Source organism: Macaca nemestrina, chromosome 10 (assembly GCF_043159975.1).
Source record: "Macaca nemestrina isolate mMacNem1 chromosome 10, mMacNem.hap1, whole genome shotgun sequence".
NCBI classification, from domain to species: Eukaryota; Metazoa; Chordata; class Mammalia; order Primates; family Cercopithecidae; genus Macaca; species Macaca nemestrina.
In genome coordinates, this window is record NC_092134.1 from 83,597,349 (window position 1) to 83,621,720 (window position 24,372).

Genomic DNA, 24,372 nt, shown 5'->3' on the forward strand with positions numbered 1-24,372 from the left:
CCACCCCCGCTCGGCCCAGCCCGGCGTCCTCTACCCAGGCACGGCTGAGGTTTACCAAGCCCGGCCGGGCCTGGAGAAAGTGTTTCTACAGAGGGGGAAGGGAGGTCCTTCCCACCAGAGCGGAAGCGGCGCGCGCCGGCCGGGCAGACTTAGCTGGCGTCCTGGGAACATCTGGAGGGGGCTGGGAGGGGCGCGCATCCAGGGTGAATGTGGATTGGCTGCTAGGGAGGAGGGAGGCGGGGTCAGAGCCAGGGGCGGGGCTCTCCGGCCCCTTTAAAGCCTTGACATCAGGAGGCGGCTCCGGCACCCCCCTTTCTCTGCCCCCCGCCCCCAGCCGCGGCCATGGACCTGGCGGATCCGGCCTGCCCTGGCCCAGCTCAACACCTGATTTCGGTGAGTTCTGGGTCTACTTGGGATTGAAAGAGCGGCGAGTGCGGGGGGGATCTGTAGCTCCGTGCCGGGGGAAGTGAGGTGTAGAGGGTAAGGCTCTCGTGGCAGTACAGGGTCGGAGAGGGCGTCGCGGCTTCCTGCCCAAACCATACTGCCCGCCCCTCCGTCCCTCCCTCCAGCTGCACCCTCCTCGGGGGTCCGGCTGAGACTCTGTGCACCCCCACCCCACCCCCTCCCGCCCCCCGCGCCATCCTCGCGCACACTCAGTGGCCCCGGAAGGGAAACTTTCGGGAGTGGGGGATGTTCCGGGGGCCGGGCTCCCCTCCCTCTTTGAAAGCACTGACCTTGCCCCAGCTGCCCACCCCACCCAACCCGCATCCCACCGTCCGGGTGCCGCTTAGCGGTGCCGGGTTATTGCGGGGGGAGGGGCTCTCTCCCCAAAGCGCAGGCGCGGAGACGAGCCTGGGGCTCCCTTTCGCACTCCTTCCAGTCCCCGTGGCCTGGGGCGGTAGGGCCTGAGGAAGGCGGGGAGAGGCGGAAAGAGCGGGTCTCCTAGAGAACAGCCCTTCAGAGGCTTTGAGGGGCTGCGGGAAGGAGGAAGGACCTGGCGGGCTGCAAGCTGAAGAGAAGCTAAGGGAGGGAGGAGGGTTGGTTGGGCAGGGAGCAGGGACAGGGCAGCGCCTGCAGAAAAGGCCCTCAGGGTGCTGGCTGCGGTGCCAGAAGAATGCAGAGAATTCATCTGTGCCCGACGCTCCCCTGGCTTAGCCCAACTAAGAAAGCGGCTGCCCGGATCCTAGCTCCCCTCTCCTTGTCCTGGGCCCAAGGCCCCGCGTTGTCTCCAGTCCTGGCATGGCCCCAAGGGCACAGAGGGCCCTCGCCTCCCACAGGCCTAGTTTTCCAGGCATCCCAGGGCTGGATCAGCCCAGTCTACCTAGTCTCTCCAGCTGCTACTTCTTAAAGGCCTGCCTTGCTGAGGAGCTAGGGATCTTGGGCTAAGGAGTTCTCTGGCTGTAGAGGCAATCCCTCCCTCCGACTTCTCCCGCTCCTTCATGGGTCCTCCTTCTTAAGCACAGTGGTCAGCCAGAGGAAGTAGCCCGGGCAGGGGTGGTCCTGGGGAGCGGTAAACAGGGTGTCAATGCCTAACCGGTTTATGGTCAGTACTTTTGGGGAAAATGAACATAGCCCATTTGCCTTGTTGCAGACCCTCCCTTGCAGACATTACGCCATCTGGCTCTCTGAGACTCCTTGTGTGACAGGAATTCACTTCTCAAATTGGTCCCCCCATCTTCCTAAAAACAACCTGGAGTTAGTGGGTTTCCTATCCCAAAGAAACCGTGTGTATTCCTGTCCGGGGAGATATTCCCAAGTTCAAGCTTGTTTTCAAAGGCTATGGTCTGTGCATGAGGTGGCATCTTTCTCCAGCTCTGGCCCTCAGGAAAAGAGTGAGGACCTGGAGGGGCAGGTGCCGTGGTTGGCAGGGAAGAAAGATCTTCATGATAGGCCGGTGAAGACCTAAGTGTTTGGGGACTAAGCTGGTATCAATAAAGACAGAGTCAGAAGCTCTGGTCCCTACTTTTCCTAGCTTGCTGTATGACCTTGGCCGAGACAGTTTGCTCTCTGGGGCTCAGTTTCCCCATCTTTAAAATTCAGTAGTTGGACTAGATAGCTCTAATATTCCCGTCCACTTTTTGACATTGAATGGTTTCACTGATGGGTGAATCTATAGGGGAGAAAGGTCCTCTGGCAGAATGGTCCCATTTAGAGGGAGCTAAAGTGTTGGGTGTGCTTTAAATTGCAATTACTTAGGATTAGAACCCTGCGTAGAGAGAACAGATTCCCTTATTCTATGCCTGAGAGTAGACCTTGTCCCACACACCCCTGGTGCCTTGGGATATGAACTCCTGCTGGCTTGGGTTTGGCCCACCCATCATGCCTGTGGTGAGACATCCTGGCCCTTTGAAGAGGAGCTGAGAGAGGAGGAGGCAGCCAAGGGCCAGCAGGGTAAGCAGATTCCCAGGAGACAGTTTACGTCTCAGCTGTTGGGACTTGTTTTAGGATCTGGGCCAGGGAGCACAACACACTCACCCACCCGCCCTCTTATAGGAGGAGGGCAAGGAGGGCCCCACTGCTTTTGCCCATCCCATCCCCAGCCCTGCCCACCTCACTACTGTACTCACATCCCCAGGTCCCAGGCAAGGGGCTAAGGAATCTTCCCCACTGCCCTCATCCAGCCCAGCCAGCCTCCCAGGCCCTGCCAAACCAGCCAGTGGCAGCAGTGAGGAGAAACTGCACCCACCCCACCTTTCCCAGCCCCTTCCCTCCTGGGGGTAGGACTTCGTCAGGAGTTGGGCTCTCCAGGTTGGGACTTGCTTTCCAGCCCAAGAGCCAGAGGTCTTGAAGTTCTTCTTGTTTGTTTTCATCCTCGGTCTCCCAGTTGAAGGGGAATGTTGAAGGAGAGGTGGTGGTTAAGGAAGCCCTGGGTTTGCTCATGTAGGGGCACATTCTCCCTGCATTGCTTTTCCCTCTGCTGGCTCTCCTGGGCCTGGGAAGCCCTCTGCCCTGGGCCCTGCTGCCTATGAGGGTGAAGCTGCAGCAGGAGGTGTTTAGGTTAAACCCCAAGGAAGCCTTCCTTACTGCTGTGAGCCCTTGGAATGGATAATGGAAGCTCCCAGGGAGGTCAGTTTCCCAGAAAGTGGCTAATGCTGGAGTCCCTGTCAGACTGAAGGATGCAGCTGTTACTAGGCAGAGGCTGCTGTTCCCTCTTGGGGTGTGGCTCTGAGGCTGGCCAGCCAGAGGCCCCGTTAGAAGCAGGAGGAGAAAGGGCCCTTGCTTGACAGCCGAAGTGGGGTCCCTGACCCCATCATGCCTGAGTCACCGGAGCTGCATCTCTCAAAACAAGTGCCCTTTCTAGCCCCTGCTTCTCAGCCCCTCCCCCAATTCAACACCGCTCCCACCGTCTCCTTCAACAACCCTCACCCAAACCTGGCAGGTTCCCCGAGCCCCAGTCTGGCTGCATTAATGGACTGATTGGATTTTCTATACTTGGAGTTTGGGATTTCTGATTGAACATGCAAATTTATGTAAATCAATCTGGGATCTGCCACTACATCAAAACAACACAGAGCATAGGTTGGAAGGAATCCTAGAGACAGTCTAGTCCAACGCCCTCATGTTAAAAATGGGGAAACTGAAGTCCAGAGCGGGAAGTGATTCATGCGGTGGTGAGTGTCAGAGGCAGGCCTCCTGATTCTGCTCTGTAGTTTCACATGGTCCCATTCTGCCTTAATGTTTTATGCATGAGGTAGCCTGGCTGGATTTAAAGCAAAGAGGGCCAGTTCTTGAACCTGAGATAGCAGAAAGCTGGGCCCTCGGAGAGTCAGAGTGTTATCGCAGGACCGCCCAGGGGCTCTGGTCAGCTTTGTAACATGCTGAGGAAAAACAGCTTCAAATCCCTGAGAACAAGACCCATAATATTTTCCCCCAGACACTGACCTGGAGGGTTGGAGGACAAGGTCATTGGTTGCTGCCTGTCTTGGCTCTTGTGGTTTCTCGGGAACTTAGATTTTTTTCTGTCCTGGCAACTGTCACAGTACCAGGCACGCAGCAGGCTGTGGATGGACCTGCATATGCAATGCCTCCATCTTTGTTTACCCTTCCCTTCTAGTTTGAGTCTCTACAGGTTCCCTCTGTGGACACAGTGGGAAAAGGTCTTTGGTGTCTTAGGATGCTTTGCCCACCGTCCTCTGCCCTCTTAGAGGGCATACGCCAACTGGACCTCCCTGGCAGGTTTCTACAGCACTGGCCAGACAGGCCTTGCTGTAGGAAGGATCTCTTTATTTTAGGATCAGTACCAAGGATGCAAGGGGGCTTCAGAGATGGGCTGGGGTTCCCAAGAAGCAGTCTCCCCGATTTCTTCACTCTTCTTGATCTGATCTGCCTACCTGGCTGTAAGGTGCTCCCCACTCCCACTTCATGGACTATGCCTGTGGCGTGGGGCTGTTCGGAGGGCTGCGCTCACTTACCCTGTGGCACCTGGGCATACTGTAGAGATGTGGAGGTGCCTGAGGCAGCTGTCAGCCTGCTTTGTGATACTCTGGGAGGGTAGGCCATGGGCTCAAGAACAGAGGCCTTGACTTCCAGCCAGGGCTACTCACCAGGCCCTGCCACAGCCTAGGAGGGGGCTTGGGACACATATCTGGGTCTTTCTTCACCTTCTCCCCAAACCCAAGTCTGGAGGACTCTGGAATGAGTGCCCCTGTCTTCAGCACCTTCCCAAAACACTACAGGTGTGGAACTGGCACCCTCACCCCCCTCCGCCCAGCAGCCCTTGGCACCTGTGTCTGTAGCTCTCTGCGAGGGGAAATCCTTCTCCTTGGGCCTCAGTTTCCCAGCCAGTGTTCCTGGATTAATTATGCATCACCATTGGGGTGTGGCACCTGCTCGATAATTACCATTTTCCCAGCTCTGGGAGTTACGCAGATGAAAGAGGAGGCCAGGCTGTTATTAAGGTGAATTATTGTTGCTGTTATTACCGATTTCTAAAACCCAGCAGCTGCTGAGAAGAGCCCAGTCAGACACAGCACCCTGTACCTTATGCTGGTCCTTGAACTCTGGGAATTCTCCAGTATTCACTATGCTTTTTTTTTTTTCAAGTATAGATGTCTTAAAGGAGAGAAGACCCCATTCTGCTGCTCCTGTTGTTGCCTGCAGGGCTTGAGTGACAGGTGCTGCTTAGAACCTGTGGTCTGCATGTCTCCTCACTTACAGTTCAGCCTGAAATTGTCCCTGCCCGTAGACTCTCTGGTAGGCCAATGGTCAAGGTTTTTCTAGGCAGGGCTGTGAGGGGCCCTGGAACTCCCGGGGTGTGTCTCTGGGGTTCTCAGCAGTTGCAGTTCCCAGGGGCTGATTTACCTCACTCCCAGCTGGCTTGATGTGGGGGCTGTAATCGGCCCTTCTGTACAAGGATCTGTTCAGACACCCCCAGAACCTGCCCACAGCAGCACCAGGCACTTCCAGGAGCCATTTACCCCACTGGCCCCAAACTTTCCCCTGCCCTCTGCCTCTGCCCCTGATCAGACTGTCCCCCTTCTGAGCGACCTAGAATAAACCCAACTCTTACCCAGGTAGAAGTGCCCATGACCAACTTCTGAAGAGTGGTGTTACCATGCCCACACCACAGCCTGGGGTTAGGAGGGCCTCTCTGCTAACCCAGGGCAAGATGGCTGGAGAAGAAAGGATGTGAAGGCATCAGCAACCCTGGGTTGGAGCCCCCACATTCATCTGACTGGCCGCCTCACCTGCTCCCTTGTCCTAGGGGCCTGGAAGAGGGTGGATGCCACAGCTGGGAGGAGCTTTAGAAATCAACTTGTTGAATAGTTTGATTACTTCTAATATTTTTTGCAGTTTTGTTTTCTTTTTTCACCAGGTTTTATAAATATAATTTGAAAATTGAAATCTCTGCTGGGCACTGTGGCTCATGCCCAGCACTGTGGGAGGCCAAGGTGGGTGGGTCACTTGAGGTTAGGAGTTCGAGACCAGCCTAACTAAGACGGTGAAACCTCGTCTCTACCAAAAAATATAAAAATTAGCCAGGCGTGGTGGTGTGCACCTATAGTCCCAGCTACTGGGGAGGCTGAGGTGGGAGGATCACTTGAACCCAGGAGGCAGAGGTTGCAGTGAGCAGAGATTGAGCTACCACATTCCAGCCTAGGCAACAGTAAGACCCTGTCTCAAAAAAAAAAAAAAAAAAAAAAATCTCACTCCCACCTCCATCCCCTTTTCCCCCATAATCATGTATTAGTTTATCATATATCCCTTGAGTTTCCTTACACAATACCAAACACACACAAATATATATTCTTTTTTTTCATTCTTACCCAAAATACAGCGTAGTCTACTGTATTTGTTGCCTTACCTATTAGCAGTACCTGGGTGTGCCTGGATTTCTCCTACCACCTATGTCAGCTCTCCCGTTTCTGGCTGTCTTAGTCTGTTTGAGCTTCTATAACAACATACCATAAGCTAGGCAGCTTAGAGACAACAGAAATTTATTTCTCACAGCTCTAGAGGCTGGGAAGTTCAAGGTGAAGGCAAGGGCAGATTTGGTGTCTGGTGAGGGCCAGCTTTCTGATTCCTGGACAGAGGCTTCTTATTGTGTCCTCACATGGTGGAAGGGGTGAGGAATCTCACCAGGCCCCTTTCATAAGAGCACTAATCCTCTTCATGAGGGCTCCACCTCCATGACCTATTTACGTCCCAAAGCACCACTGCCCTGCTGCCCCGCGATAGCATTACCTTGGGTATTAGGATTTCAACATGTGGATTTGCGGGGATACAAACATTCAGACCATAGCACTGGCCTTGACCACTCATCCCAGGGTTCCCCAGTTGGCCCCAAGTCATGAGCAGTGTTCATTCACCTTTGTATACCGAACTTCATTCAGATGTCAGGATTCAGGCCAAACTGGCCTCTGAGGAATTCTCAAGCTATATGAGCAGCCTATTTATTCAGCCAGCAGATTATTTAGAATTTACTGTGTGCCAGGTGCTGTGCTGATCTCTAGGGATAAGTGGTGATCAAAAAAGTCCACGTTAATCAAGTAATTAAACAGTTTTATAATTATAGCCGTGATAAGGGTTGCAAAGAAAGGACACGTGCTAATGGCCGGGCGCGGTGGCTCAAGCCTGTAATCCCAGCACTTTGGGAGGCCGAGACGGGCGGATCACGAGGTCAGGAGTTCGAGACCATCCTGGCTAACACGGTGAAACCCCGTCTCTACTAAAAAATACGAAAAACTAGCCGGGCGAGGTGGCGGGCGCCTGTAGTCCCGGCTACTCGGGAGGCTGAGGCAGGAGAATGGCGTAAAAACCCGGGAGGCGGAGCTTGCAGTGAGCTGAGATCCGGCCACTGCACTCCAGCCTGGGCGACACAGCGAGACTCCGTCTCAAAAAAAAAAAAAAAAAAAAAAGAAAGGACACGTGCTATAAGAGCAAGTGCTCCGAGGGCTTGCCCCACCTAGTGCTGGGGGTGGCCCGTGCTGAGGCTCATGACATGGCACACATGCTGGGAGCAGGAGTCAGGCCAGGACTGCAGATGTGGGTACCACGTGGCCTGGAATACTGGCTTTCTCAACTTGGCTTGAGTGGCTTCTCTTCTTCCCACTCCCCCAGTCTGTGGGATGTCCTGGGTCCCTTGAGTATTATTGTGCCCAAGACAGGAGACCCTCTTCTCTTCCAGATGGTGCTGATCATTCCTCTTCCCCTACCCACATTGCATCACCTTCTATTTCCCCAGCTGTGAGCCTGCAGGCTCCTGAAGCTGGAGCCTTTCTTTCCACTCCAGGCTGAGGGGAAGTTGGGCGGTGGGGACGGGGGTTTGCTTCTCACTTCCTCTGTAGACAGCACCTCACTTCCTGTCCTCCAGGCTAGAAGAAGGCTAAAACTCTTGGCTTTGCCACCCCTTCCTCTCTCCTCCCCCACTGCTTTCCTGGGAAGCCTGCAGGCCTTGAAGGAGCAAGGCAGCATCAAAGCCAGCAGTTTATCCCTGAAGGCCCTGCGGAGCTCCTTACCCCACCCCTATCCCGCACAAGGGACCTGGCTTCTCAGCTGCAGTCCTTCTCTAGATGGGATATTCTTCTCTCCTGTGCCCTGCAGGGGAGAGGAGTCAGAGGGCTGACCCCCATTTTACAGGAAGGAAACTGAGGCCCAGTGGGGTGCCAGCTTCACCTAGGGTCATGTGGTTTGGCTGCATGAATCTCAGGAGCAGAATCCCAAAAGCCTGCCTCCTGTTTGTGATCACAAACAAGAGCAGAGCCTAGTGGGGGCTTGTGGGTGAACCAGAGCTGTTTTCTCCTCCCAGCCCAGAGCTGGCAGCTTGGGGTGTCACCTCTGGGCTCTGGCTGGATGGTGCCCACTAGCTGAGCACTGGAGTTGCTTGAATGCAGAAGGCATATTGGCTGGCCAGAGCCTATTCTTGTTGTAGAAAGAAGCCAGGAGATTGGGGGGCTGGGCGCAGTTGCTCATGCCTGTAATCCCAGCACTTTGGGAGGCTGAGGTGGGTGGATCACAAGGTTAGGAGATCGAGATCATCCTGGCTAACGCAGTGAAACACAGTCTCTACTAAAAATACAAAAATTAGCCAGGCGTGGTGGCACACGCCTGTAGTCCCAGCTACTTGGGAAGCTGAAGCAGGAGAATCGCTTGAACCTGGGAGGTGGAGGTTGCCGTAAGCCAAGATCACGCCACTGCCTTCCAGCCTGGGTGACAGAGCAAAACTCCATCTCAAAAAAGAAAAAAAAAAAAAAAAGCCAGGAGATAAAGTTTAGGGGATGGGCACTAGGAGCTGGAAGCGTATCTGCCCAGCTCTCCTCCCCTTGCAGGTGCAGCCTCCCAGGCCCTATTGTCTCAGACCTGGGAGAAAATACTAATAGCTGATGTGTCAGTGGTCAGCTCTGCCATCACCTTCGCCATCACCTCCAGGAGCCTCTCTGCCTTGGTTCCTCCTGTGGGACCCAGCATGTGTCTCTGGTTATGCCCAGGATATTGAAAAGATGCAACTCCCTAATTCTGCCAGGGGATAGGAGAGGAGTTAGTTGTTGGCATGGGCCGGGGAGCAGGAAACAATCACCTTCAAATGTCCTTAGATCCAGCAGCACTGAGTCATTCTGGTTCCATATACACCCAGAGGTTTCTGCCTCCTCACTTCTGTTTCTGCCCTTCCTTCTGTGTGGAATGACACCCTTCCCTTTTCATTGTATGTAAACCCCACCTGTCTTTACCTTCTGTTCACTTGATGTCTCCAATTCTGAAAAACTCCAATATTTCTTTCCTGATTTTTAAAGTTCTTCAACAGACTCCTCTTATGAAACTTCCTTCATAGTACAGCTATCTATCCACATGTCTGTTTTCTTTTTTTCCCTTGAGGCAGAGTCTTGCTATGTTGCCCAGACCGGTCCTGAACTCCTGGGCTCAAGCAATCCTCTGCTTCTACGCATTCAACTTTTTAGAATCCATATATAAGTGAGATCATGTGGTATTTTTCTGTGCCTGGCTTATTTCACATAACATAGTGTTCTCCAAATTCATCCATGTTGTTACAAATGACAGGATTTCCTCCTTTTTCAGGGCTGAATAGTGTCCTATTATGTGTATATAGCATCTTTTCCTTATCCATTCATCTACTGATGGATACTTAGGTTGGTTCCATATCTTGACTACAATGAATAAACATGGGAGTGCAGATATCTCTTTAACATCCTGATTTAATGGTAGTTCCATTTAACGGTTTTTAATTTTTTTTTTTTTTTTTTTTTTTGAGATGGAGTCTTGCCCTGTCGCCCAGGCTGGAGTGCAATGGCGCAATCTCAGCTCACTGCAAGTTCTGCCTCCAGGGTTCAAGCAATTCTCCTGCCTCAGCCTCCCAAGTAGCTGGGACTAGAGGTGCCCGCCACCATGCCCGGCTAATTTTTTGTAGTTTTAGTAGAGATGGGGTTTCACCATGTAGCCAGAATGGTCTCAATCTCCTGACTTTGTGATCCGCCCACCTCGGCCTCCCAAAGTGCTGGGATTACAGGCGTGAGCCACCGCGCTCAGCCTTTTTTTTTTTTTTTTTTAATACAGGGTCTTGTTGTGTTATCTAGGCTGGTCTTGAACTCCTGGCCTCAAGTGATCCTCCTGCCTTGGCCTCCCAAAGTGTTAAGATTATAGGTGTGAGCCACTTGGTCTGGCCTATTTTAAGTTTTTTTAGAAACTTCCATACTGTTTACCATAGTGGCTATACTAATTTATATTCCCTCCAATGGTGTACAAGGGTTCCCTTTTCTCCACATCCTTGCCAACACTTATTATTTTGTCTTTTTTATAATATTCTAAATGTGTGAAGTAATATCTCATTGTGGTTTAAATTTACATTTCCCTGATGATTTGTGATATTGAGCATTTTTTCATATACCCACTGGCCATTTGTATGTCTTTTAAGAAATGTCGGGCTCTGCACGGTGGCTCATGCCTATAATCCCAGCACTTTGGGAGGCTGAGGCAGGCAGATTGCTTGAGCCCAGGAGTTTGAGACCAGCCTGGGCAACATGGTCAAACCTTGTCTCTACAAAAAAAAAAATCCAAAAAATTAGTTGGACATGGTGATGCATGCCTATAGTCCCAGCTACTCGGGAGGCTGAAGTGAGAGGATCAGCTGAGCCCAGGAGTTTGAGGTTACAGTAAGCCATAATTGTACCACTGCAACCAGCCTGCACTCCAGCCTGAGTGAATGAGATGTGTGGTTTACAAATATTTTCTACTATTTTGTTGATTGTCTCTTTAATCTGCTGTTTCCTTTGCTCTGCAGAAGCTTTTTAGTTTGATGTAATCCCCTTTGTTGCCTGTGCTTTTGGGGTCATATCCAAAAAGTCATTGCCCAGACCAATGTCATGGAGTCTTTCCCCTGTATTTTATTTCTTCTAGTAGTTTTACAGTTTCTGGTCAGGTTTAAGGTTTTGTTTTGTTTTTTTCAAGACAGAGTCTTGCTCTGTAACCCAGGCCAGAGTGCAGCAGTGAGATTTCAGCTTACTACAACCTCCATTACCTCCTGGGTTCAAGAGATTCCTGTGCCTCTGCCTCCCAAGTAGCTGGAATTACAGGCATGAGCCACCACACCCAGCTAATTTTTGTATTTTTAGTAGAGAGGAAGTTTCACCACGTTGCCCAGGCTGGTCTCAAACTTCTGACCTCAAGTGATCTGCCTGCCTTGGCCTCCCATAGTGCTAGGATGATAGACATGAGCACTGCGACCGGCCAGGTTTAAGTTTTTAATAGATTTTTAGTTGATTTTTGTATACGGTGTGAGATGAGGGTCTAATCTAATTTTACTCTTCTGCATGTGAAGATCCAGTTTTCTCAACACTAATTACTAAGGAGACTGTCCTTTCCCTGTTGTGTGTTCTTGGCATCTTTGTCAGCGGTTAATTAACTGTAAACATGTGGATTTATTTCTGGTCTCTCTATTCTGAACCATTCGTCTAGTGTCTGTTTTTATGCCAGTACCATCCTATTTTGATTACTATAGCTTTGTAGTAGGTTCTTCAAATCAGGTAGTGTGATGTCTCCAAGTTTGTTCTTTTGCTCAAGAACAAACTTTTGCTAAGCTTATTTACCTGGCTTTACTCTAGGATGTGGTGTGATAGGTAGCACGGAGAATTTTGGATTCTCAGGGGTAGGTTCAATTCCTATATTCCAGAAATAAGAGGATTTTAACCTCTATTATTTACTCTATCAAAGTAATTCTTTTGTCAGATATATTGCTTTGGCTATTTGGGGTCTTTTACGGTTCCATAAGAGTTTTAGGATTTTTTTCCTATTTCTATGAAAAATATAATTGATAACTTGATAGGGATTGCATTGAATCTGTAGATTGCTTTGGGTATTTATGGACATTTAAAAAATATTAATTATTCCAATCCCTGACATGGGACATCTTTCCAGTTATTCATGTCAATTTCTTTTATCAGTGTTTTATAGTTTTTAGTGTAGAGATCCTTCACCTCCTTGGTTAAACTTATTCTGGAATATTTTATTATTTTGTACTTTTTTAGGTAGTTCATTGTTAACATATAGAAAGGCTGCTGATTTTTTTTCTTGCATGTCTTATGTCCCCTATAGACTGAAAGCTCCCAGAAGCCCAAGAGCTGACCCTTCTCTGAATTGCCCCCAGCTATATACCCAGGCAATGCGTTTCCTAGTGAGTTTGTCAGTCCAGAAATATCTGTAGAATGAATAGGTTAGTACTATTTGCCAGAGAGAGTCACTGAGTCCTAAGAGTGGGTTGAGAACTTTTTTTTTTTTTTTTTTTTTTTTTGAGACGGACTCTCCCTGTCACTCACCCAGGCTGGAGTGCAGTGGCGCGATTTTGGCTCATCACAACTTCTGCCTTCTGGGTTCAAGCAATTCTCCTGCCTCAGCCTCCCAAGTAGCTGGGATCACAGGCGCTCGCCACCACGCCCGGCTAATGTTTGTATTTTTAGTAAAGACAGGGTTTCACCATGTTGTTCAGGCTGGACTCAAACTCCTGACCTCTTAATCTGCCCACCTTGGCCTCCCAAAGTGTTGGGATTACAGGTGTGAGCCACCGCTTCTGGCTTTTTTTTTTTCTTTTTTTGAGAGGGTTGAGAACTTTGAAAGGGTCAGGGACAAATCTGAAAATGTCTCTTCCTCACCCCTCAGTATGGTTTGTCCTGTGGGCCTTAATAGCCATTTGGTGGAGGATAGTTAGGGGTCTTTCGGGGAACCTGATGAGCCTAGGTATGTTCTTAGCTGTCCCTTCTTTCTTTCTTTTTTTTTTTTTTTTTGAGACGGAGTCTCGCTCTGTCACCCAGGCTGGAGTGCAGGGGCCGGATCTCAGCTCACTGCAAGCTCCGCCTTCCGAGTTTACACCATTCTCTTGCCTCAGCCTCCCGAGTAGCTGGGACTATAGGCGCCCGCCACCTCACCCGGCTAGTTTTTTGTATTTTTTAAGTAGAGATGGGGTTTCACCGTGTTAGCCAGGATGGTCTACTGTCCCTTCTTTCTAACCTTTTTTCTGGCGAGAATGAAAGGAGATCACCAGTTCTGCAGGGGGCAGGGTGGCTCAGGGCCTGGTCTGGTTGGTAGGAGTGGTACACTGGCAGAGGGTGTGGCAGGGAGTGCAGAAATACAAGCAAGAGCCTCTCCTGGGGGAGCTCCCCTTTTAACAGTATGGGGAGTCCCCTCCTCTTCACATGGAATGTTCAAGAACAGGCTGCATTGCATTTGGAAATACTGATCCTGCAGGAGGCACTTGAAGAAGATAGAACAGTGAGGCTGCATGAGTCCAGGAAAGCTTGTCCAAAGAGTTGCTCAGGGGCCAGACAAAGGCAGGGCTTCGAGGGTTGTGTTGAGGGCTTTGGTCGGTCCCAAAAGCAGTAGGAGGTCGTGGGAAGATTTGAAGTGGGAAGAACACAATCAGATTTATAGTTCTAGAAGGTTGCTAAGGTGGAGCTCCTTGGAAAAGTGGTTGTGGCAAGGAAAATACAAGATAAGCCAGGAACATCTTACGGCAAGAGAGTGCTTGAAAAAGAAAGAAAGAAAAAAAAAAAGGAAGCACTGGCTGAGTGTGGTGACTTATGCCTGTAATCCCAGCACTTTGGGAGGCCCAGGTGGGTGGAGCACTTGAGGTCAGGAGTTCGAGAGCAGCCTGGCCAACATGGTGAAACCCCATCTCTACTAAAAACATAAAAATTAGCCAGGTGTAGTGGCACACACCTGTGGTCCCAGCTACTCAGGAGGCTGAGGCATGAGAATCGCTTGAGCCGAGATCACACCACTGCCCTCCAGCCTGGGCGACAGGGCAAGACTTGTCTAAAAAAAAAAGGAAAAAAAAAAAAAGGAAGCATGTTGGAAGGAGGACCCAGCCTGAAAGATTCTCAATGGCCAATGGCCATAGCTGGAATTTGAGCAATGAAATGTGATGATAGTATTGGATTATAACCCAAAGATTAAATAAATATCCAGGCCGGGCGTGGTGGCTCACGCCTGTAATCCCAGCACTTTGGGAGGCCGAGGTGGGTGGATCACGAGGTCAGGAGATCGAGACCATCCTGGCTAACACGGTGAAATCCCGTCTCTGCTAAAAATACAAAACAATTAGCCAAGCGTGGTGGTGGGTGCTTGTTGTCCCAGCTACTCAGGAGGCTGAGGCCGGAGAATGATGTGAACCGGGGAGGCGGAGCTTGCAGTGAGCCGAGATTGTGCCACTGCACTCCAGCCTGGGCGACAGAGCAAGACTCTGTCTCAAAAAAAAATTTTTTTTTTAATTAAATTAAAAAAATATATATCCAGTTCGTCCATACCAATATAAATACATGATTAAATGGGATGAAGGGACAGTTCTTCCTTATAGAAAACTTGCAATTAATAAATATAGAAGGAAGATAGGAAATTGAAAATTATGTTTTAGAACACCATAGTAATTGCTACAAGCAAGATCCACTGATTTTGGTTAAAAATTGCCAGGTGAAAATTTAAGGAGAAATAGGATATTTGCATAGTCGCAAAGTATTGCCCCCCAAAATATTAATTACAAAAGGAAAAACAGTGACTTTACAATGGAGAAACCAATTAATAGATACTGCCTAACCAAGTGATGAGGTTAAAACATCACCAGGAACAAGAAAACTTGGTATCATGTGTGTCCTCAGATATAATGCCCTGGGGAAGGTATATCACCTCCGTGGTATTCTTGTCAAAACATATAACCTCAGTATAATCAGTGAGAACATCAAACAACCCAAATTGGAGGACGTTCTCCAAAATGTTGACTAGTCGCTTCAGAAGTGTTAAGATGATGAAAGATAAAGAAAGGTCGAGGGATTGTCATGAATTGTAAATGCTAAGGAGACTGGGTGACCAAGTACCCTGTGGAATCCTGGATTGGATCTTGGAACAGAATATTGGTACAAAAACTGATAAGATCCATATAAAGGCTATAGTTTCATTTTCTAAAAATTGTTCTGCTAAAGAAAGATGTGGAACCATGAGAATGTGCTACTATGTATTTTTTTAAGTATGTATTTATACATAAAGTAACACATAGGCACATAGAAGAAGAGGTGGAAGAGGGGTGGGAGGAGTAGGGGAATGTAATAGGAAAGGGAAAAGTCATCCAGGAAGAAGTGGATACCCTCAAGAAAGTGAGAAGACAGCCCACAGAATGGAAGAAAATATTTTCAAATCATGTATATACATATATATGCATATATATACACATATATATACATACACATACACAGACACACACATATATATATAAAAGGACTTGTATCTAGAATATGTAAAGAGTTCTGAAAACTAGGCTGGGCAAAGTTGCTCATCCCTGTAATCCCAGTGCTTTGGGAGGCCAAGGCAGGAGGATCACTAGGAGGAGTTCAAGATCAGCCTGGGCAGTATGGCAAGACCCTGTCTCTACAAAAAATTTTAAAATTAGCCAGCTGTGGTAGTCCTGATTACTTGGGAGGCTGAAGCGGGAGGACCACTTGAGCCTAGGAGTTTGAAGTTACAGTAAGCTATGACTGTGGCACTGCACTCCAGCCTGAGTGACAGAGCCAAGCCAAATCTTGTCTCTTAAAAAAAAAAAAAAAATGTAGGCCAGGAACAGTGTCTCACGCGTGTAATCCCAGCACTTTGGGGGGCCGAGGCGGGCAGATCACTTGAGGCTAGGAGTTCGAGACCAGCCTGGCCAACATGGTGAAACCCCATCTCTACTAAAAATACAAAAATTAGTCAGGTGTGGTAGCGCATGCCTGTAATCCCAGGTACTCGGGAGGCTGAGACAGGAGAATCGCTTGAACCCAGGATGCAGAGGTGGCAGTGAGCTGAGATCATGCCACTGCATTCCAGCCTGGGCTACAGAGTAAGACTCTATCTCAAAAAAAAAAAATTTTTTTTTAAAGAATTCTCACAACTAGATAATAAAAAGACACAATCCCCAGTTTAAAAATCAGCAAAAATTTGAAAAACATTTCTCCAAGGAAGAGATACAAATGGCCAATAAGCACATGCAAAGATGCTTAACATCATTAGTCATCAGGGAGATACAAACTCAAACCACAATAAAATCTCACTTCATACTTACTGGGTGGCTGGAATCAGCAGATCAAATAATAAATGGTGACCGTACGGAGAAATTAGAACCCTCATACACTGCTGGTGGGATTACAAAATGGTACACCTGCTCTGGACAACAATCTGACAGTTCCTCAAATGATTAAACCTGCAGTTATTATATAACCCAGCAATTCTACTCCTAAGTATATATACCCAAGAGAAAGGAAAACATACATCTATACAAAAACTTGTGTAGTTGTGTAGTTGGTGCTCCACATTTGCAGGGGAGGGTCCAACCAACTGCAGGCCAAAAATATTTGGAAGAAAAAAAAAAAAAAAAATAAAATAAAAATAATACAAAGCTTAAAACAATATACATATTGTTTATATATATAGTCTAACAACTATTTACATAGCATTTACACTGTTTAGGTATGATAAGAAACCTAGAGATGATTTGTAAAGTATACCAGAGGAAGTGTTTAGGTTATATGCAAATACTGCACCATTTTTTTATATAAGGGACTTGAGCATCCTCAGATTTTGGTTTTTGCAGGAGACCTAGATCCAATCCCCTGGCGATGCCAAAGGCTAATGACATAAATGCTCATAGCAATATTCATAATAGCTAAAAAGTGAAAACAAGCCAAATGTTCATCAGTAGAATGGATGGATAAACTGTGGCTGGCCTATACAGTGGAGCACTGTTCACCCATAAAAAGGAATGGAGGCTGGGTGTGGTGGCTCACGCCTGTAATCCCAGCACTTTGGGAGGCCAAGGCGGGAGGATCACCTGAGGTCAGGAGTTCGAGATCAGCCTGGCCAACATGGTGAAACCCCGTCTCTACTAAAAAATACAAAAATTAGCCAGGCGTAGTGGCGTGTGCCTGTAGTCCCAGCTACTCAGGAGGCTGAGGCAAGAGAATCGCTTGAACCTGAGAGGCAGAGGTTACAGTGAGCCGAGATCACAGCATTGCACTCCAGCCTGAGTAACAACAGTGAAACTCTGTCTAAAAAAAAAAAAAGAAAAACAAAACAAAAGGAATGGAGTACTGAAACATGCAACAACGTGGATGAACCTTGAAAACATCACACAAAGTGAAAGAAGCCAGTCGTAAAAGGCACCAATGATATGATTGAATTCACATGAAATGTCCAGAATAGGGAAATCCATAGAGACAGAAAATAGATGAGTGGTTGCCTGTGACTGGGTGGGGAGGGGGCAGTATTAAGGAAAGGAACAAAAAAACCTAATAAAAGTGTTCTAAAATTAACCATGGTGATGACTGCACGTATGTCTGAGTATACCAAGAACCACTGAATTGTACATTTTAAGTGGGTGAATTGTGTGAGACAGGGACTGTGTCTCAAAGCTTAAAAAAAAGTCCAGTGGCCGGGCGCAGTGGTTCACGCCTGTAATCCCAGCACTTTGGGAGGCCGAGGCGGGCGGATCACAAGGTCAGGAGATCGAGACCATCCTGGCTAACACGGTGAAACCCCGTCTCTACTAAGAAAAATACAAAAAAAATAGCGGATGCCTGTAGTCCCAGCTACTCATGAGGCTAAGGCAGGAGAATGGCGTGAACCCGGGAGGCGGTGCTTGCAGTGAGCTGAAATTGCACCACTGCACTCCAGCCTGGGTGACAGAGCAAGACTCCGTAAAAGAAAAAAAGTCCAGGAGGAAGTGGTCACAGAGGTCTCATACCTGCGACGGCAATGAGGACTGAAAAATATCGTTTGGATTTAGCATCGTGGTGGTTACCACTAAAGTTGGACCAGGTTGAGGGAGGAATGAGAAAATGGTTTTGGGATTTTCTTTTGTGTTTTTTGAGAAGTTTGGCTTTGAAGTATCTAGAGTATTTTTTGAAATTTGGCAGTATCTGGGAAAATGTCAAACAAAGATTGTTGGTTTTGTTTGTTTAAGAGAAAAAAAAGGGTCCCTCTCTGTCGCCCAGGCTAGAGTGCAGCAGTAGCCGGGTCATAACTCGCCACAGCCTGGTAGTCCCTCAAGTGATCTCCCACCTCAGCCTCCCAAGTAGCTGGGACTACAGGTGTGAGCCACTGTGCCCAGCGAGAAGATTGTTCTTAAGATTTAAAGATTTTAAGTTTTAAAGGGTAGATGGGAAAGCTCTATTCAGGAGGTAGATACTGAAGACGTAAATGGGGTAAGTCTGGGACAAGCGGTACCAGCTTTGGCTGGGAGCGGGCAACTCATCTGCTATAATAGTGGACGAGGAGGTGGGGAGGGTTCCGAGGGGCCTGGGATGGTGGCGGCAGGATGTGTGAGGGGATTTCCTTCTGGCTTTAATCCTCTGGGGAAACAGGAGGGTGTAGGCCAGAAGTTTTAGGAGAGTGGACAGGGTGTGTACTACTCATGGCAGAGAATGAGAGAGTAGCTCTCTTACTCGAGCTGGGCAGGATTGCCAGGCTGGACTGACAGTGGAGCTGAGCTGGCCTTCTGTGGTGGGGAAGAGAGTGAGAGAGAGCGTAAGTACAAGCCTGGGGACAGAAGTCCCTTTCCAACATCCACACCTTGCGGAAAGAAGCATTGTCCTAGAATGCACAAGTCAAGGAATCCCAGGGAGCTTCTTGAGCTTGCATGTGGCTATCTAAAATTAAATGTAAAATTCAGTTCCTCAGTTGGACTAGCCACATTTCAAGTGTTCAGCAGCCACATGTAGCTAATAGATACCTTCCATGTTGGATAGTAGAGACTAAGCATGTTCATTATCACAGAAAGTTCTACTGGACAGCACTGTTCTAGAAAAACAACAACTTTTTGGTCTGAGGACACTTCTATATGCTTAAAACTTGAAGACCCCGAAGAACTTTTGTTTATATGTGTTATACTTACAGTTATTTAATTAATTTGTTTAAAAATAGCAATAAACCCATCACATGTTAACATTTTATTTAAAAATATAATTATATATGTTCCAAAAACACAAATAATAAGAATGTCATTGTTCTCTATTTTTGCAAATCTCTCATGTCTGACTTAATAGAAGGAAGCTGGCCTCTCCTGTCTGCTTCGGTATTCAGTCTTTTGTGGTATCACACAGCATAGTATCTGGAAAATGCCACTGTACACTCAGGAGAGAATAGGAGTAATACAGGCAGATAGTGTCTTAGTAGTATTAGGAAAACAGCTTTGACCTTACAGACCCCTGGAGAGGGCCACAGGGTGCCTGGGCCCCACTGTGGGAACTACTGTGGCAGAACAACAACCACTTGGTGTGAAGAAACTCATCCCAGGGAGACGGAATGATTTGCCTAGTCACACAGCGTGTAAGTTATTTGCAGAGTTAGAACTGGGACTGAATGCTAGACTCTTCTGCCTTCTGGTCTGAGGCTGTTTCCAGTACCCTCGGCTGGGCTAGGACAGCACAGTCTGGACTTTTGGGAGTGGGGCCTGGGCTGCTTGGCTGCAGAGCCCCTGGTGTGTGGTCCTATAAATAAACCCATTGTGTCGGCACCCCTTCCCTCTCCCCACCCCCAGCAGCTGCTATTTTTGTTACTGGATTATGCTGTGGACAGGGAGCAGGAGGGCTCTGAGGGAGGGGAGATGAGGGATGTTGAAATCTGGAAGCCTTTGGGGCTCATAACACGACTGCCCTTCCTTCTTCCCTTCCTGGAAGGGCCAAGGACCTATCCTGCAGCCGGTTTGGAAGAACCCACGCCATGGTGGTTGAGGTGCTTAGAATGCCTGTGAAAAGGAAGTTGGGGGGATGCAGGGGGCCCCTTCCAAGACAGATGCCTCTCAGAAGGGCTATTGTGTCTCCAGTACCAGTTGTCAGGAGGAGGGAAGGAAATTCTTGTCTGCCCTCTTACCCTGAAGCGGGAAGAGACCAGTTGGAATTCTCAGGGCTGAAAGATGCTTTGGGCCAGGGATTTAGTGGCCCCTTTCAGGCTAGAAGTGCCCTGGGAGCCAGGCCTCAGTCCTCCTGTCCCTCCCCACACTCCTCAGCAGCCCAGGGCTGATCTTGGCTGGAAAGGGTGTTTGCTGTGGGGACAGAAATTGCTGTTTACAAGTGGATTCTTGGGTGTGACTGGTAAAAGGGCTGGGAGAATAAGAGGGATTCCAGAAAGCAGCTGGGGAGGGCGCAGAGGGAAGCGGTTGGCGTTACGGGTGATTCTGTGATTAAGTGAGCTCTCCATCTCTGCCTTCCTACAGCTGCCCACCCTCCCCCACCCCTGCTCCCTGGCTTCTCTCCCTAGAGGACTCTGGGGGGAACAGCTGGTGAGTGAGGGGCTCACCAGGGGCCAGGAGGCCTTGGCTGAGGGCCGGGGTGAGGGAATGAGGACAGGCTTGCTGCCGCCTGCCTCTCCAGCCCCTTCCTTCCATGCCTGGTCTCTGTTCAGGGAGGGGTCTTGCCTGGGCCCTGCTGGAGAGGGGGTGGGAGCTACAGACCCCCTCTGGTCTGGCTAACTGAAAGGCCAGGACAGTCAGATCTCTTTGGAGGCCCTGAAAGCCTCTGTCCCCTCCTGGCTTTAAGGGGGAAGAGAGAGCTGGGGCCCTCTGTGACTGACTTGGCTAAAGAGATGGTAGTCGCCCAGGTTACCCAGAGACCCCTGGCAAGTTTCCCTCTTCCTCAGCCCTGGCTGCCTGAAAACTGCCCCTCCCCACCCCCTCTGAAGGACGAGCCAGAGAGGACTCTGCTCTTCTCCCCGCTCCTTCTCTCCCTCCCCCTGCACTGAGGTCACCTCCCTCTGAATCAGGCCTTTGTGGAGGGAGGGGCCTCCGCTGGCAATTCCGGCGGGAGAAGCCTCCAGTTCAAGTTAGAGTCCCCAGCCCCTGCCTGGCCGGCACCGTGTGTCCAGACCCAACGTCCCAGATGTGTTGGGGCCACCAGAGGAATGTTTGAAACCAGAGCCATTCCGAAAACCCCAAGCCTGGGGTTTTCCCTGCCCCAGGCTGAGCTCAGGCCTGTGAGCAGGAGCTATGGGTCCTGAGGGAGAAGCCGGCGCTCAGCCTCTGGGGAGGCAGCAGGGACCACCACTGCGAAGCCTGCCTGGGTAGGCGTCCCTCATGAGATGCAGGCAGAAAACCCAGACTCCACAGGGCCACATTCCTGACTTGGCTTTGATTTGGAGCTGGTGGTGGTGGTCTCTCTCTGGATCTTGACCTTCCCTAGAGAAGGATAAGGACACAGGAAGTTTTCTTTAGAAATCTTGAACTCAGACTCCGAGCCGACTCTCACGGCCCGTGCTCCTCCCCACCACCAAGCTTTCCTGCAGGTCTCTTCTCCGTCACAGCTTCCTGCTCTCCACTGTCATGGCCCTGCAGATGCAGAGGAGGCCCCTCATCCTGGGCTGACCCCAGACCCCCTTGCTGTGAGGCCAGAAAGTGTTTCTCCCAAAGTGGGGCTGAGTCCCAGCCCTGCTCCAGCTGGGGCACACTGAGAAGAAGAACTGTGGCCACTGGCTGGCTCATAAATCAGAGGGTCTCCCCCATTCGCAGTGGGACTCAGGCCTCCCGGCCTGGGATTCACAGGAGCTCAGCTATGGATCGGGGCCGTGCCCGGCTTTGTGGAGTGTGTGGGGTCTCCATGCTCCTCAGCACAGAAAACCACTGTGTGCACACATAGAGAATCCACAGCCAGTCCTCACAGCTGGGCCTTGCTCCTAACCTGGATGCTTTTTTATTATTTTGAGAAAAAATACTCTACTAAACCACTGTCACCCATTGTTTCATTGTTGCTTTCTTGTGAAGAACGCAAACCTTAGGGTTTCCCGGTCCTTAGCATTATCCTTTTCCAGACCCTGGATGCTGCCTTCTTCATCCCATTCCTTTCCCTCACCCTCCCAACTTTTTTCTCCTCCTCCACAGCATACCTCAGCCACACCCCAGCCTCTCTTCCATGGAAGTTTTCACTAGAGAAGTAGATGGTGAGGGGATTGAGGGACACGCTGGGAACCTACAGGCAGGTTGCTCCAGGCTGTGGGAGGACAATGGCCCAGAGACTAGAGTTGTGGGTGAGGGTGGCACTGGTCAGATGCTGGAGGTGACCTGAGACATTGTCTGGGTTTCACCACATTTGTGGGAAGGAGGATAATTCTTAAATTTTTTTCATTTTTTTCCAGGCCTGTATATTTCTAAGTCTATCAAACATGATAAACATGATAATGTTATGAGCAAACCAAGTTAAATATGATACATTTTTATGACGTTAAAATAACAAACAACTTCAGATTGTTATAGAGTATTAACAATAAGCATTAGAGGCCAGGCACAGTGACTCATGCCTCTCATCCTAGCCACTTGGGGGGCTAAGGCAGGAGGTCACTTGAGCCCAGGAGGCCAAGGATGCAATGAGCTATGAATGTGCCACTGAACTCCAGCCTGGGCAGTGAGGTGAGACCCTGTCTCTTAAAAAAAATTTAAAAATCAGTATTAAACAGGTCTTCCTTTTCCTCCAAGTGTTTTCAGAAGTCCCCTTCCCACTGTTGTGTCCACACACACACACACACACACACACACACACACACACACACACACAAAGCAGCATTCTCCCCTTTCACTGTTATCCCAGTCCCCAAATATCCAGCTGCTTCTCTTTCTGGGGTATCAGAAGAGAAGAGGGAAGGCGAGGCTGGCCCTGGGGCTGGAGAGCCGGCTGGGAGGAGTTGGAGAGGAGGCTTCTGAGGTCAGGGTGGGCGGGGAGCACTCTGAGATTTTCAGGTACCCCTGTAGCTGAGACCCCTGGGTAAGGGCGCTGGGACTCGGAGTCGGCCTCTGTGTGAACGGACAAGGTAGCAGCAGGCTCTACAACAACCGCATAGCTTTGCGCTGTGCCTGTGTCAGCAGGTGATGATATGAAAAGTCTCCATTTATGGAATTCGTGCCAGACACTCTACAAATATTATCTCATTTTGTCCTCCAACAATCCTTTGGGCTAAGTGTTCTTATCCCTGTTTTACAAGTGAGAAAAAGAGAAAAGAGATTCTTTAGTGTCAGATTTCTAGCCCAAGTTTCTAGCCTCTGGGGAGCACTGGGGCTGTACGGAGCTTCAGTGTCTGTTGTACTATGGAGCTTACAGTGCAGCTTGGGTGTGTGCAGAGGAGTGGGAAAAGCTAGGCCTGTCTGGTGTGCTTTGTGAAGTAGCCATGTGACTTGGGCAACATCCTCTGCCCCAGAGCCTGCCTCCTCCCACAGGCGGGTGCTCCCCTTCCAGGGTTGTTAGGAGAACCGGATGGGATGGTGTAGAAGAAAATGCCTGTGCTGTTCATCACACTGAGTGCACACAGTGTGTGCAAGTGTAACTTCCTGTTCCTCGGCTTCCTCATCTGAAACACAGGCACTGATAATAGCATTTAACATTGTTGTGGTTAACTGTTGAGCACGAGACAAGACAATGTATGTTGTAGAACCGGGTGGTAAAGTACCAGGTATGACTGTTCAGTCTCCTCTGTTATCTGATGATTCCTGGCTGAGAGCTGGGGACCTTTGCACTGGCTCTTTCTGCTGTCCCAAATGCTTTCCCATTCAGGATTTCATCTGGACTTCATTCAAGTCTCTGCTTAATTGTCATCTCTCTGCCTTATCACAATCCAACGCTGTACATTGTCTGCCCCACACAATAGAATGGAAGCTTCATAGCGGCTGGGCTCTCTCTGGCTGTTCATCCCATGTCCCAGTGCCTGGCGCATAGCAGGAGCCCAGTAAGTGTGTGGCTGACATCATCTTTTTTTTTTCCACAGGTGAGGTGACCGTTCTGGATGCTAGAGTGAGTGTGCTCACCTGTGTAAGGGGGCAGAGACAGGTGAGGGGCTTTGGGGCCTGTGCATGCTGGGGGTGGGAGAGGCACACCTGGGCTCCACTGTGGAGGATTAGGGGAGCAAGTGCTCAGATGGCTGGGTGGTGAGCTGCTGAGGACCCCTCTCTCCTATAGTCCAAAAGCTCCAACCCTTTTTATTTTTGTTTTGAAACAGGGTCTCGCTTTGTTGCCCAGGCTTGAGCACAGTGGCCATCATAGCTCACTGCAGCCTCAAACTCTAGGGCTCAAGGGATCCTCCCACTTCTTTTTTTTTCTTTTGGTAGATGCGGTCTCAGTATGTTGCCCCGCTGGGCTTGAACTCCTAGCCTTAAGCCATCCTCCCACCTTGGCCTTCCAAAGTGCTGAGGTCACAGGCATAAGCCACCACGCCCAACCCCATTTTTCTTTTGTGGGAGATTCAATGGCACAAGGAGTAGTCAGTGGTGGACCAAGGTTCTACCCTTTTATAATAGGAAGGGTTGCCCATCTACTGGAAACCTTCACAATATTTGTGTGAAAGAAAAAACAGCATTTTTCTCTAGCAGAGACATTGGAACTCAATTGGAAGATGAAGACTAGTCAGTTCAAGCTAGCAACAATGGCAAATGTTTTGTGG

At 49.3% G+C, this 24,372-nt stretch overlaps 1 protein-coding gene across 3 annotated transcripts in view; it reads left to right on the plus strand.

Moving 5' to 3' along the window:
- The first annotated feature begins 259 nt into the window (after positions 1–259).
- Positions 260–24,372, plus strand: part of LOC105492865 (NCK associated protein 5 like) — a 38,755-nt gene continuing 14,642 nt past the window's right edge. For all 3 annotated transcript variants that reach the window (XM_011760165.3, XM_011760167.3, XM_011760166.3), the window contains exons 1-2: positions 260–393; positions 23,701–23,762. The gene's annotated coding sequence lies outside the window, so the exon portion shown is untranslated. The remainder of the gene's footprint in view (positions 394–23,700; positions 23,763–24,372) is intronic.